Raw genomic sequence first — 15,781 nt, 5'->3', positions numbered from 1 at the left:
TTTTGCGGTCTTAACAGTTTTTATTCTTTAACACCCCACCACCGTAGTTTTTATTCTTGATCTTCATCCTCTTTGAAAATGGCTAACTGGTGCCATGCCTCCACCACTGTAGGAGGACCGTACTCAGCAGGGGAACCTTCTGTTGGAGGAACGTTTCCAGAGTCCTCTGTTAAGACATACCTGGAGTGAAGGGGGCTGCAGAGCTAGATTGAGTATTTACCAAAGTTAAAGCATTGAAATACACTTTTTTTCTTTGTTAGTATATTACATTTCGTCATAAACCATGGCAAGGGGATCAGCCATCCTTTAAAGTTCAGGATTTAGTCTGCATTGTAGACCCTACGTTTCTAAGCTAGAGAAAGTATATTTCGAGTCACTTTTGGTAATGGAGTTTAAATGTTTAATGTTAACTGCTACTTGGTCATTCCAGCTCCTCGATTTGAGATTTTTTTTCTTGACAGCCCTACTTAAAATAGAACACTTACAAAACACAGTCCCTGTCACTCACTATTCTCTCTGAATTCCTCCACAGTTTTTTCCTGAGGTAAAAGTTGCCTTTCTAAAGTATACACTTAGTTTTTAGTATATTCTCAAAAGTTATGCAACCATCACCACTGAATTCTGGAACATATAACTCACCACCCCCCAAAAATTCCCTATCAATTAGCCATCCCGTACCATTTCCCCAAGTCGCCCGCCTTGAGCAACAATAGCTTTTATCTTTAGATTTCTCTTTCTGGACATTTACCCTAAATGGGGCTATTCAATGTCTTTTGACTGGCTGCTTTAACTTAGTATGTTTCTGAGATTGTAGCGTGCATCGGTGTTGTAGCATGCATCTGCACTTGGTTCCTTTATGTATGGATACACTACATTCAGTTCATCACTTGAACATTTGGGTTGTTTCTTTTTACCTTGTTATGAATAACACTTCTGTGAACTCTCGTGTACAAGTTCTCATTATGTTCAATTCTTTTTCAGTATTCAGGGGTGAAATTGCTGGGTCATATAAGTGAGTAATTGCCAGACTTTTGCTAAGTGGCTGTACCGTATTAACATTCCCACTAGTGATATCTGAGGATTCAGATTTCTCCACATCCTCCTAATTACATAGTTACCTGACTTTAGTTCTAGTTGTCCTAGTTGGTGTGAACCGGTACCTGTGGTTTTGATTGGCATTTCAAAATTTGCATTAGTAATGACTGATGATGCCAAACATCTATGTGCATATTGTCCATTTGTATATCTTTGGAGAAATGTCTATTCAAATCCTTTGCTAATGTTTTGAGTTTTTGTCTTCATTGTTTTTTTTTTTTTTTTAAGATTTTATTTATTTATTCATAGAGACAGAGAGAGAGGCAGAGACACAGGCAGAGGGAGAAGCAGGCTCCATGCAGAGTAGGACTCGATCCAGCTGCGCCACCGGGGCTGCCCTTCATTGTTGAATTGTAAGAGTTTTTTAATATATTCTGGGTACTTGGTCCCTCATAATTTGCAAATATCTTCTCTCATCTTCACTTTCTTATGGTCTTGAAGCACAAAAGTTTTAAATTTTGAAACCCAGTGTACCTTATTTCTTTAGTTAGTTGTGCTTTGGGTGTGTCTAAGAAATGTGACCTATTCAGGGTTACAAAGATTTATACTTATTCTAAGAGTTTTGTAGTTTTAGCTCTTTCATTTAGATCTTTAATCCCTTTTGAGTTAATTTTTGAGTATGGTGTGAGGTTGGGGTCTACCTTGGTGCTTTCACATGTGGATATCCAGTGAATCCAGCACCATTTGTTGGAATACTCTTCTGCTATTTGGCACACTAAGCATTTTACTTACCTGCTTCTACTAGAATGTGACATTGGTTTGGAGTAGAAACATGCAGGAAGGAATGTTGAGTTTGGAGTATGGGATAGGAATGGGGAAGAAGAGCCAGGCTGCTTGTGGTGACTGATGAAAGCATTGAGGTCAGGGTCTGCTCAGACATTCCCTGGAGATGTTGCAGGTTCCGTTCCAGAGTACCACACACAATAAAGCAAATACTGCAATAAAGTGAGTCATGAATTTTTTGGTTTCCCAGTACATACAAAAGTTATGTTTATACTGCAGTCCATTAAGTATGCAATAGCATTGTGCCTTAAAAAAAAAACAATTTGCATACCTTAGTTTAAAATTTGGCTATAGGGGATCCCTGGGTGGCTCAGCAGTTTAGTGCCTGCCTTTGGCCCAGAGCCCGGTCCTGGAGTCCCGGGATTGAGTCCCGCGTTGGGCTCCCTGCATGGATCCTGCTTCTCCCTCCTCCTGTGTCTCTACCTCTCTCTCTCTCTGCCTATCATAAATAAGTAAATCTTTAAAAAAATAAAAAATAAAATTTGGCTATAAACTGCTAACCATCATTAGAGCTTCCAGCGAGTCATAATCTTTTTGCTGAGATGGTCTTGCCTCCGTGTTGATGGCTGCTCACCAGGATGGTGGTTGCTGAAGGTTGGGGTAGCTGGGGCAATTCCTTAAGACCACAAAGTTTGCTGTATCTGTTGACTCTTCCTTTCACAAAAGATTTCTTTGTAGCATTGTAATGTTGTTTGATAGTTTTATAATGATTTATTTTTCTAGTGTGCATCAGTGTGTGGCAATGATAGGAGGGGCAGAGGGATAGAATCTCAAGCAGACTCCCCTCTGGTGTGGAGCCCGACTGGAGACGTGATCTTACGACCAACCCTGAGATCATGACCTGAGTGGAAACAAGAGTCAGACACTTCACCAGCTGAGCCACCCAGGTGCCCCTCTGATAACATTTTACCTGCAGTAGAACTTTCAAAATGGGAGTCAGTCCTCTTAGCCCTGTCTCTGCTTATCAGCTCGGTTATAGGACATTCTCAGTTCTTTTTGCCATTTTTTTTTTTTTTTTTTAAGATTTTATTAGCAAGAGAGCGAGCACAGGAGCAGGGAGAGAACCAGACTCCTCCCCACCGAGCAGGAAGTCTGACGCGGGGCTCAATCCCAGGAACTGGAGGTCTGACCTGAGCTGAAGGTAGACACTTAACCAACTGAACCATCCAGCTTCCCCCTTTATCATTTCAGTAATCTTCACAGCATCTTCATCCGAAGTTTCCATCTCAAGAAACCACTTTCTTTGCTCCTTAAGAATCAAGTCCATCCATTCAAGTTTTATCATGAGATCGCAGCAAGTCAGTCCCACTGCTCCACTTCTAGTTCTCCTGCTCCACCCCATCAGCAGTTACTTCTCCCACTGAAGTCTTGAACCCTTCCAAGTCATCCATGAGGGTTGAACTTCCAAACTCCTTGTCAATGTTGGTATTTTGACCTCTTCTCATGAATCACGAAATGTTAATGACAGGTAGGATGGTGAATCCTGCCCAGAAGGTTTTCAACCTACGTCTCTCCAATCCATCAGGGGAATCACTGTCTATGGCAGCTAGAATCTTACACAATATAGTTCTTAATAAGACTTGGAAGTCAGAATCACTCCGTGATCCATGGGCTGCAGAGTGAATGTTGTTAGTAGGCATTAAAATATTTTGTCCATCTCCGTCAGAGCTCTTCGGTGACCAGGTACATTGTTGATGCACAGTAACATTTTGAAAGGAATCTCCTTTCTCTGAGTGGTAGGTCTCAACACTAATACTTAAAATATTTAGTAAGCTATGTTGTTAACAGATGTGCTGTCATCTAGGCTTCATTGTCCCATTTTTAAACCATAGGTAGAGTAGATTGCACAGAATTCTTCAGGGCCCTAGGATTTTGTAATGGTAAATGGGCACTGGCTTCAGCCTACAGTCATCAGCTGCCCTGGCACCTAATGAGAGTCTCCCTGTCCTTTGAGGTTGGAAGCCAGGCATTGACCTCTCTCTAGCTAAGAAAGTCCTAGATGGCATCTTCTTCCAACATAAGCTGTTTTGCCTACATTCAAAATGTGTTTAGTGGAGCCAATTTCATTATCTTAGCTCAATCTTCTGGATAATTTGTAGCTTCTACATTAATACTTGCTTCACCTTGCACTTTTTTTTTTTTTTTTTTTAAAGATTTTGTTTATTCATGAGAGAGGTAGAGACATGGGCAGAGGGAGAAGCAGGCTCCATGCAGGGAGCCCGATGCAGGACTCAATCCCTGGACCCAGGATCATGCCCTGAGCCAAAGACAGACGCTCAACCACTGAGCCACCCAGGCGTCCTTCTCTTTGCACTTTTATGTTATGGAGATGGCTTCTTCCCTTAAACCCCATGGGCCCACCTCTACTAGCTTCAAACTTTTCCTCTGCAGCTTCTTTACCTCTCCAAGATGTCACTAGATTGAAGAGTCAGGGCCCTGCTCTGGACTGGGCTTTGGCTTAAGGGAATGTTGTGGCTGGTTTGATCTTATTCCCAGAACACTCAAACTTTCTCCATATTGGCAATAAGACTGTCTTGCTTCCTTATCATCTGTTCACTGCAGTAGCGCTTTCATTTTCCTTCAAGAACTTTTACTTTGCACTCACGTCGTGGCTAACTGGTGCAAGAGGCCTAACTTTTGGCCTATCTTGGCTTTTTGACACACCTTCACTAAGCTTAATTGTTCCTAGCTTTTGATTTACAGTGAGAGACGAGTGACTCTTCTTTCACTTGAACACACAGGGTTCCTAAGTCCCCTAATTTCAGTATTGTGTTTTAGGGAATAGGGAAATCCAAGGAGGAGAGAGATGAGGAAATGGTCATTCAATGGAACAACTATTTCCAGAACACACATATTTATCAATTAAGCTCATGTTGTTGTAGGTGCACAGTTCATGGCCCCTCAAAACAATTATACGTGACACTGACCACAGATCACCATAACAAATATGACAACAATGAAAACATTTGAAATACTGCTAGAATTACCAAAATGTGACACAGAAGTATGAAGTGAGCAAATGCTGTTGGGAAAAATGACACCAGTAGGTTTGCTTGATTCAAGGTTGCCACAAACCTATAATTTATAAAAAAAAAAAAAACGCAGTATCTGCAAAGGGCAATAAAGCAAAATAAGGCATGCCTATGTGTTTACAAAGTGGAGACACAAGTTAGTGTGGCAATCAGCCAGGAGAATCAAAGTAGAGAGTCATATAAACCTAATAACTAGTCTAAAAAAAAAAAACCTAATAACTAGTCTGAAACTACAGGTTTGTGATGGTTTTAATCCATCACCCAGCTATGTAACTAGGCATTAATGGGGCCTGCAGAACGCAGGCAAGTTATGAACTGCTTCCTGAGCTCAATACAAAGGTAATGAATATTATAAAGGATACATTAATCAAAAAATAACTGCTTTAAAGAAGCATTTTTATTATCTAAAAATAAACGAGAGGAACTATGTACACATCAAGGACTCCGGGGATATATCTATATATAATTAACGTAGCCTTCTGACATTGGAGCCAAATGAGACCAGAAATCTCAATGATCACTGGATGTATGTTAACAGTAGCTGGGTCAAACTTAAGCCGTCAACTTATTTTACCTGGGAACAGCCTTCCCCAGCTGAACTTTCCAGGGATCCCGTCAGAGCATGCAGCAAGAAACTCTTGTAAGGGTGAGTTCCTTTGTCCCAAATACAACGGAAAATAGTGCGTAAGTACCAGGGGCGCATCATCCCATCCCGGACCTGTTTTAGCCGTCACGGGCTTGAGCAGATAGCTGTAGCATGGGTGAGAAGCTGGGTTAGCAACTAAGTAGGAGGGGAAATTCACACTGAAGACCTGTAGGCTAAGTCATTTCCTTATTTAAAGGGGTAGTAGATTAAAGGGAACAACTTTAAAAGTTTCTTACAAATATTTAGTGTGATGTTCCACATTTTGCAGTGACATTTCAGGAAACGGTTTTCTGTTTTTGTCTTCCTTTAGACCTGAGCACTTTCTGACCTCAAGCTCTGAAGGTTTCAATCTTACCTTGTTAGGATGAAGTGGCAATAATTTTCTTTATCCTCTCTGGACACTAGTCCATCTGGACTAGATGATTTTACCTTTGTTTCCCCCAGGAAAATTCAAACTTTGATTTTTTAATCTTTTAAAATCTTTACATACAAAATAAACTATTAATTATTTTGAATGTTAACATACGGAAACACAAAAGATTACCTCAGGACAGAGACCATGTTCTCCCTCTTTAACTCCAAAGTTTAGATCGCCTGTCATCCCTTAAAAAGACCACTGCTGGGGATCCCTGGGTGGCGCAGCGGTTTGGCGCCTGCCCTTGGCCCAGGGTGCAATCCTGGAGACCCGGGATCGAATCCCACGTCGGGCTCCCGGTGCATGGAGCCTGCTTCTCCCTCTGCCTATGTCTCTGCCTCTCTCTCTCTCTCTCTCTCTGTCATGAATAAGTAAATAAAATCTTAAAAAAAAAAAAGACTACAGCTGAAGTTTTTATCCCGGGTGAGCACCTTCATAAGAAGCAGGGTGACGCTGTGGGTGATGTCCATGGTTCTCAAACTGCTGCATTTTGGCATAACCTGAAGGTTTTTTTTTTTTTCTTTTTTTAAAAGATTTTATTTATTCATGAGAGACAGAGAGGCAGAGACACAGGCAGAGGGAGAAGCAGGCTCCCTGCAGGGAGCCTGATGCAGGACTCAATCCTGGGACCCCAGGATCACATCCTGAGCCAAAGCCAGGCCCTCAACCGCTGAGCCACCCAGGCGCCCCTGTAAATGCATTCTTGGATACTGTGAAATGAGGGGAAATTCATACTGAAGACCTGTAAGCTAAGATAGTAAATTCTTTCGATTTTTATGTATACCTTTTTATAGTTCCAGAATTACTGATAGGAATACCATTTTTAATATTTCCCATCATCTCTTAAAACATGACCTCACCATTAACAGGATTACTGCAGCTAGTTTGCTCTCCTTATCTATACAGTGATCTGATTCTGTTCACCTTGTGTCTTGACAGTAAATCTGACCGTCCCAGAACTCACTGCCTCTGAATGTTGACCTGCCCCACGCTGCTTGGAGCTACTTTTCATTTGCCTGTCCATTAGGTTGCCCAGTTAGAACACCTCTGTTTTACAGGTTTCTGGAAAATCCTGCAGTTCTCCTGATGACTCCGAAATGAACCATAATTAACTTTGCAAGAGATAAGCATCAGCAACTGCAGAATCCCACAGCTCATCTACGGAGGAATTGGAACCTCAGCCGTTCCTGCCACCCACGGGCCTGGCCTGAGGTTCACTTCACTCACCAGCTCCTTCCTTTTAAGGGTCAGGTGGGTTGCACTTAAGCATCCTTTTTAATGGTGTGTAGGCACAGAGATGAGTCTTCCTTAGGCTTGACTTCAGCTTGAACGGGCTGGCACCATTGCGATTTTTCTTCCTGGGTTTCTCTGATTTTAAAGTTCAAATGTATGTCTTTAATTAGAACTCGAGTTAAAGATGGAAATCAGGAACTCCCACCCCCAACAGCACCATGGTAATGGGGGTGAAAGAAGGTTGCAAGCTTCCATTATATTCCTTTGTTCTTCCCTGACATTCCCTTCTTCCTTCTCTCTCTCTCTCCTTTTTAAACCTCAGCTCCTGTCAGGAGCTAAGTGCTAAAAAACAAAATCATTAAAGTGTTAAATAGCAATCCATTTGCTGGAATTTTTAAGAAGTACTCAGAGGAGCCTGGGTGGCTCAGTCGGTTTAGCAAGTGACTCTCCTTTTCCGCTCAGGTCATGATCTCAGCATCACAAGATCTAGCCTCACACTGGGCTCCGAGCTCAGCTCAGAATCTGCTTGGGATTCTCTGCCTCTCCCCCTGCTCATGCTCTAAATAAATAAATAAATAAATACAATCTTTTTTTTTTTTTTAATAAATACAATCTTAAAAAATAAAAGTATTCGTGTAATATTTAACCTTGAGTGAAACACGCTTCTAAACAGGAACTAGCATTGTTCATTTAATCCCTGGCAGTCCCTTCAAATTGAGAAAATAAGTTCTTGGAGGTTGAGTAGCTTTTTCTTTTTTTTTTTTGAGAGATTTTATTTGTTTATTCACAAAAGACACACACACACACAGAGAAGCAGTTTCCATGCAGGGAGCCCAATCTGGGATTTGATCCTAGGGCTCCAAGGTCATGCCCTGGGCCAAAGGCAGGCCCTAAACCACTGAGCCACGGAGGGATCCCGAAGGTTGAGTAGCTTTGCCTAAGTCCCATGGCTAGTAATGAAGGAGCCAGGATTCTACTCCAGGTGTTTTGGCTCTAGCACGTTCTTAACCATGAGGCTCTCTGCTTCTGCTCCTCTAGCTAGGTTTAAGGCTGGAGAAGCGAGATGGGAAAAGAAATCCTCGTGGAGTTTGACTTGAGGGTGCTTTTCTCCATATTCCTGTCCCAAGGTCAGCATGGCTGTGCTAGAGCCTGGTTTTTTCACTGCCTGCCTCTCAGAGCAGGAGCATATAAACTTCCCAATGTTGAGGTGAGTTGTACTATCTTTTTTTTTTTTTTTTTTTTTTTAATTTTTATTTATTTATGATAGTCACACAGAGAGAAAGAGAGAGGGGCAGAGACACAGGCAGAGGGAGAAGCAGGCTCCACACACTAGGAGCCCGATGTGGGATTCGATCCCGGGTCTCCAGAATCGCGCCCTGGGCCAAAGGCAGGCGCCAAACCGCTGCGCCACCCAGGGATCCCTGTACTATCTTTTTAATTGCTGGGGATGTGATTTTATTTTTCTTAGGATGTTTTATAATGAAAAATCTCAAATATATGAGTACAGAGACTAGTGCAATAGATGTCCTTGAACCCACAAGGAAGCTTCTGAGATTATCTATTTGTAACCACTTTTCTTTCACTTATGAACACCCTCCCCACTCCCTGGATTACTTTAAAGCTGAACCCAGACCTATTTTACCCATAAATAGGTTTCACCTAGGGATAAACCTTAGGCCACAATACCATGATCACACCTACAAACTGAACATTTTCACATTTTCTTTTCTTTTTTTTTTTTTTTTTAATTTATGATAGTCATACAGAGAGAGAGAGAGGCAGAGACACAGGTAGAGGGAGAGGCAGGCTTCATGCACCGGGAGCCTGACGTGGGATTCAATCCCGGGTCTCCAGGATCGCGCCCTGGGCCAAAGGCAGGCGCCAAACCACTGCGCCACCCAGGGATCCCCATTTTCACATTTTCTTAATATCAAACATCCTGTTGTATTCATGTTCTCTCCTTTCACATGGTCCTTCCTTTGCAATCGTGTTGTTTGGAACAGAATCCAGGCAGGGACGATGTACTGCGTTTAGTTTTCTAAGCCTCCCAGGATTTCCCTACTTTATTCTTACCATTCAGTTGTTGTTGTTTTTCCACCATTCAGTTATTGAAGAAACCTGGTCGTTTGGCTTATAGGATTTCCCACATTCCCACATTAGCAGGTTGCTTTCCTAGAGTTCCTGCCAGTGAGCAGTGTGTCCATTATTAATTTATTGTCTCTAGTTTCCAAAGTTGTGTCTCTTTACCCCATGTTGTTATGATTCAGAAACTCTGGACCCTGTGCACATCTGTCCTTTGCCAGCTGGTGACCACGTTGTCCCCTCACGGGTTCGAGCCTCAGCCTTGAGCGGGACACCCCCCCACCCCCCCCATCCCCCCCACCCCCCACCCCGCTTAAGTTTCTGAGTACCTTCGGGCACTCAATCTTCCTCTGCCCTCTGCTCGGGGCAGAGCCTGCTCTCTGCGCAGCTACTGCTGCACCTCCGTGCACCCTTTTACCCTTCTTAGTAGTTAGCCAAACTTTTACTAGCTAATTATTCTTTATATTACATTTTTCCTCTTAAAATTACTGGTTTACTTTGTTTTCTGACTGAATGCTGGCTGATGAAATGGTACCAGGAATGGTCTCAGGAAAAACCTTCAAAGTTTGGATTTGGGGATTGGTTTGCTGGTGCCTTTGGATTCAAGTGAAATGATGAGCTCCCTGCGGGTGGGCAATGGGATGCTCATAATCCGTGACATGCGATGGCATCACAAGTAAGTTACTACCTCTGTTTGTGATGAATCAAGTGCCTTGGGAGCCCCTGAGACTTGGGCTGCACTTGACCTTTACGGCAGTAATGATGTCTGCGAGGACACAGGAGGGCCTGATTCTGCACCCACTGGAGTGCTTCTGAGAATGAATGGCAAGCTCAGGTCCTTAAACTCTCAGCTCAAGTCACAGTCCAAGGACCAGAGAGCCTCCAGGCCAGACCTAATAGAATCATTTCATGTAGCTGGGGGGCTGACTGACATTCCTGAAACCAAACGAAATCGTGCAGATTATAGAATTACAACATCAGTTGAATTCACAACCTCATTAAGTTTTTCTTTTTTTTTTTTTTTTTTTTCATTAAGTTTTTCATGTGACATTTAGGATATTGATTGGGGAAGATGATGCCCAAAACTTGGAATGGCAACATCTGGTTGGACTCAGACTAAATAGAATCTTAAAATTTCAAGTCTCAGGGCATCTGGCTAGATCAGTCATTAAAGCATGCGACTCTTGATCTCAGGGTTGTGAGTTAGAGCCCCACGTTGGGCATAGAGCTTTCTTAAAAAAAAAAAAACTAAACTGGATTGAATCAAAACAAAAGAAACAGCAACCTTCAGGTCTCTCTGAGCTTTCCTTGCCAGTGGTCATAGTTTGCCCTCCTGGGCTGGCTGAGAAAGCTAACCTTTTCTTGAAGATCCTGAGATTCCTCACTTGGGACAGATTGCCTTGCAAAGACATGCACATTCTCAAGAACTTGTTACCACTACACCCATAGCTAGAGTGAGGAAAAAGAAAGAGTTTTTCCTAACATATATTGGCAGAAATCCCGGGAAAAGGGATACCTGGGTGGCTCATGGTTGAGCATCTGCCTTTGGCTCAGGGCGTGATCCCAGGGTCCTGGGATTGAGTTCTGCATTTGGCTTCCTGCGGGGAGCCTGCTTCTCCCTCTGCTGGGTCTCTGCCTCTCTCTCTGTGTCTCCCGTGAATAAATAAATAAATAAAATCTTAAAAAAAAAAAAAAAAAAAAAAAAGGAAATCTGGGAAATAATTATGGGAGTGTGTTTTGAAGGCTTAAAGCCAGAACAGAATGTAACATTAGAGGGAGCTGAATTCATTGATATGCATGCACTTATTAGAGATTCTGGACTTAAATATTAGCTCTTAAGACTCTAACAGCTTATTTGGTTGGTCACCAAAACTTGGACTCAGCCTGTGTTGTTTTTGTTTATATTGAGGTATAATTGACATATAACATATTAGTTTCAGGTATACAACATAATGATTCAATATTTTCAAACTATTTCAAAATGATCACTACAGTAAGTCTAGTTAATGTCCGTCAACATAGTTACAAATTTTTTTTTCTTGTGGTGAGGACTTTTCTAAGATTTATTCTTTCGGGCTTCCTGCTCAGTGAGAGGCCTGCTTCTCCCTCTTCCATTTTCCCCACTTGTGCTTTCTAGCTGTCTCTCTCCCTGTCAAATAAATAAATAAAAATATTTTTTTAAAAAGATCTATTCTTTTAGTAACTTTCAAATCTGCGATACAGAATGCTTAAATATAGTCCCCATGCTGTACACTGTATCCTCAAGACACATTTACTTTATAACTGGAAGTTTGTACCTTTTGACCCCCTTCACTCATTTCTCCTACCCCATCCCTACTGCTGGTAACCACCTATCTGTTGTCTGTATCTATGAGTTTGGTTTTTTATTTTGTTTTTGTTTTAGATTGCACATATAAGTGAGATTATTTGGTATTTGTCTTTGTCAAATTTCATTTAGCATAATGCCCTCAAGCCACATCCATGTTACAAGTGGTAAGATTTCCTTCTTTTTTTCTTATGGCCAAATAATATTCCTGTGGAGTATTGGAGTGGGTGTTTGAGGGAGTGTATACATCAGTTTCTTTTCTTTTTTTTTTTTTTTAAGATTTTTTATTTATTTATTCATGGGAGACACACAGAGAGAGAGAGGCAGAGCAGAAGCAGGCTCTATGCAGGGAGCCCGATGCCGGACTTGATCCCGGGTCTCCAGGATCACGCCCTGGGCCAAAGGCAGGTGCTAGCTAAACCGCTGAGCCACCCAGGGATCCCCTATACATCAGTTTCTTTACCCATTTATCCATGAATGGACTCTTACTCAGGTTGCTTGCATGTCTTGGCTATTATAAATAATGCTGCAATGAACATGGGGAGGCAGATACGTTTTCAAGCTACTGTTCTTATTTCCTCTGGATAAATACCCAGAAGTGGAATTGATGGATCATAGGGTAGTTCTATTTTTAATTTTTTTGAGGAACCTCCATACTATTTTTCCATAATGGCTTTGTAACAATTTATATTCCCACCAACAGCGCAGGAAGTTTCCTTTTTTCCCACTTGCTTGCCAATACTTGTTATTTGTTGTCTTTTTGATAATAGCCTTTTTGACAGTTGTTAAATGATAATCTCATTGTGGTTTTGATTTGTGTTTCCTTGATGGTTAGTGATGTTAAGCATCTTTTCACATACCTGTGGGCCATTTGTATGTCTTCTTGGGGGAAAATGCCTATTCCAATCCTCTAGTTTTTAATTGGATTGGTTCTTTCTGGTATTGAGTTGTATGAGTTTTTATATATTTTGGATATTAATCCCTTCTCAAATATATGATTTACAGGGAGCCACTTTAGCCCTCTACACCTGGCAGTTCCTGCCTATACCTTTTACAATTTCCTCAGAGCTGTGTAATCCCCAGTGGGCAGGCTGACCTGGGCTGTGGCAGTGTCTACGCTCGAGCATCTCTTGCTGGTGTCAGCAGGACAGATTACATGCTACTTGGTGCCACAGGTTAATCACACCATGACCTGGGAGCAGTGATTTTGGGCAGCTCTAAGTCCAGACCTGTGGCCGGGATATGGATCTCTAAGAGGACCAGGAGAACCTCAACCACAGGGCGTCTGGGTGACTCGGTCGGTTAAGACTCCAACACGGAGCCTGGTTAAGATTCTCTCTAAAAAACAAACAAAACCCTCAACCCTCAGAAGGCAGCACCTGCCCAGCAACCCCCACCCATCCCAGGCTGGTGGTACTAAAGGCCAGGAACCCACACGTTCCAGCACCACAGCAGAGGCTCAAGACAGGATGGATTGTACCTCTTAAGTATCTTCCTATAAACAATGAGCAGGTCATTGTTCCTGCCTGGAAAGCAAACCATTAACAGCCTGCATTTACCATTCATGTGAATGAAGCAGAAGAACACACTCCAAGGAGGTCAGCTGAATCTAAGAAAACAGAACATGAAAACATGCGGACTTTTAATTCAGTTATTACTTTACCTGGACCAAGAAAAACCACTGCTACCTTTGACTATCCAATAGATGGTAGTTTTGAGTCACCACATGCCATGGACATATCAGTTGTTAGAGGATGAAAAGCCAGTGAGTGTCAATGAAGTGTCGGACTACCATGAGGACATTCACACATACCATAGGGAGATGGAGGTGACCTGTAAGCATGAAGTGGCTTCAGGAAGACACAGCCAGACATCGCTCACAGTATGAGGGTTGTTCTTGTGGACTGGTGAACTGAAGTAGGAGAAGAATATAAAGTACTGAATAAGACCCTGCATTTGTCTGTGTTAGCCTCAACGTTTGAAGAAACACACCCCCCGGAAACAGCAGAGTTGGTGCGCGTCACCAGTGATACCTATAGCAAGACGCACATCCTGAGAACGGAGCACCTAGCTTTGAGAGTGCTTGCTTTTGGGACACCTGGGTGGCTCAGTGCTTGAGCGTCTGTCTGCCTTCGGTTCAGGGCATGATCCCAGAGTCCCTGGATCAAGTACCATGTTGGGCTCCCTGCATGGAGTCTGCTTCTCCCTCTGCCTCTCTCTCTGTGTCTCTCATGAATGGATAAATAAGAATCTTTTTAAAAAATTAAAAAGAATATAAAAGAGTGCTTGCCTTTTTTTTTTTTTTTTTTTTTTTTTTTAGAGTGCTTGCTTTTGACCTTGCTGTACTGACAACAAATCGGTTTCTTGCCCAATACTTTCTGCACCAGCAGCCTGCCAGCTGAGAAGTTGAAAGTTTGCACTGTTTTGAGGAGAATTGGGTTTTGATGGATGCTGACCCATACCTAAAGTATTTGCTGTCAGTCGTGGCTGGGGCGGCCTTTCATTTGGCACTCTCCCCAGCCACAGGACAGAGCTGGCCTGAATCTTTAGTTCAGAAGTCTGCATATCCGTTGGAGAGTCTCCAGCCTTGTCTCATGGACCTTCGCCAGACCTACCTCAGAGCACCACAGTCAACAGGAGAAAAGTGTAAAAGTTCAAGGTATCATGGTGTTTCTCTCCTCAACCCACCAGAGACACTAAATGTGTAACAGTGAAACAGCCTTTCTTTCCAAGATATAAACCAAAGTACAAGGTGTACAGTTTTTCTAAGGTTTTAGTTTTGCAGTCATTTTGGAATACAGAAGTTACAGTCAAGGACAAATTATAGTATCTATGACTTTGTAAAAGGTTTTAATTTGTATGTCTTTTGTACCTGTAACTATCTTAGATATTTGGCAAATTTTAAGTGGTTTTCTTAAAGTATAAATGATGCCAGCTGTCAGCACAGTAAGAATAAGAACTGATAAATGGATTTGGAGGAAAAATAAATGATTTACTAATAGTTCCTTTCTCAGGTTGCCTTTTCCAACAATTGTTGATTGTTTCTTCTGCTGTGCAGTAGCTTTTTAGCCCGATATAGTCCCAATTGTTAATTTTTGCTTCTTGTGTCAAATCTAAAAACACCGAGACCAATGTTAAGATAATTACCACCTATGTTTTCTTCTAGGAGTTTTATGGTTTTAGTTCTTATGTTCAAGGCTTTAATTCATTTTCAATTAATTTTTGTGTGTGGTATAAGATAGTAGCTCTGAAAAAAAAAGGTAGTAGCTCTGTTTCATTCCTTTGCATGCGGCTGCCCAATTTTCACACCAGTTATTGAAGAGACTATACTTTGCCCATTGTATATTCTTGCCTCCTCTGTCATAAATTGACTCTACGTGCATGAGTTTATTTCTGAGCTCTCTGTTCTGTTCAGTTGATCTATGTGTCTGTTTTTATGCTGACACCATAGTGTTTGTTACAGGTTTGCCATAGAGTTGTAACATAGAGTGATGTTTCCAGTTTTGTACTTTCTTATTTCTTCTTTGGCTAGGCAATCTTGAGAAAGAACAAAGCTGGAAGCGCACAATTGCAGATCTCAAAATATGCTTACAAAGCTATAGTAATCAAGTTGACCTTTGAGGGCAGCCCTGGTGGCTCCAAGGTTTAGCACCGCCTACAGCCCAGGGTGTGATCCTGGAGACCGGGGATCGAGTCCCATGTCGGGCTCCCTGCATGGAGCCTGCTTCTCCCTCTGCCTGTGTCTCTGCCTTTCTCTCTCTCTGTGTCTCTCATGAATAAATAAATAAATAAAATCTTTAAAAAAGTAGACCTTTGATTACACATTTTTTCCAAAGAAAACATACAGATGGACAGTAGACCTACAATTGGTGATGTTGAGCATCTTTTCAGTCAGGAAAATGCAAATCAAAACCACAAAGAGATACACCTCATGCCTGTCAGAATAACTAGTATCAAAAAGACAAAAAGATTGTTGGCAAAGATGTGAGAAAAAGGAAGCCTTATGCACTGTTGGTGGGAATGTAAATTGTTACAGTCATTATGGAAAACAGTATAGACATTTCTTAAAAAATTGAAAATAGAAATACCTTATCCAGGGGTGCCTGGCTGGCTTAGTCAGTAGGCATGCCACTCTTGATCTTGAGGTTGTGAGTTTGAACCCCATGTTG

At 41.9% G+C, this 15,781-nt stretch overlaps 1 pseudogene; it reads left to right on the top strand.

Annotated features, from left to right (window-relative positions):
* The first annotated feature begins 12,963 nt into the window (after positions 1–12,963).
* LOC144294245 (cyclin-A2 pseudogene) lies at positions 12,964–15,380 on the top strand (annotated as a pseudogene).
* Positions 15,381–15,781: the final 401 nt, after the last annotated feature.

The sequence above is a fragment of the Canis aureus genome, chromosome 22 (assembly GCF_053574225.1).
Source record: "Canis aureus isolate CA01 chromosome 22, VMU_Caureus_v.1.0, whole genome shotgun sequence".
Classification (NCBI taxonomy): Eukaryota; Metazoa; Chordata; class Mammalia; order Carnivora; family Canidae; genus Canis; species Canis aureus.
This window is presented reverse-complemented; position numbering and strand designations above follow the sequence as displayed.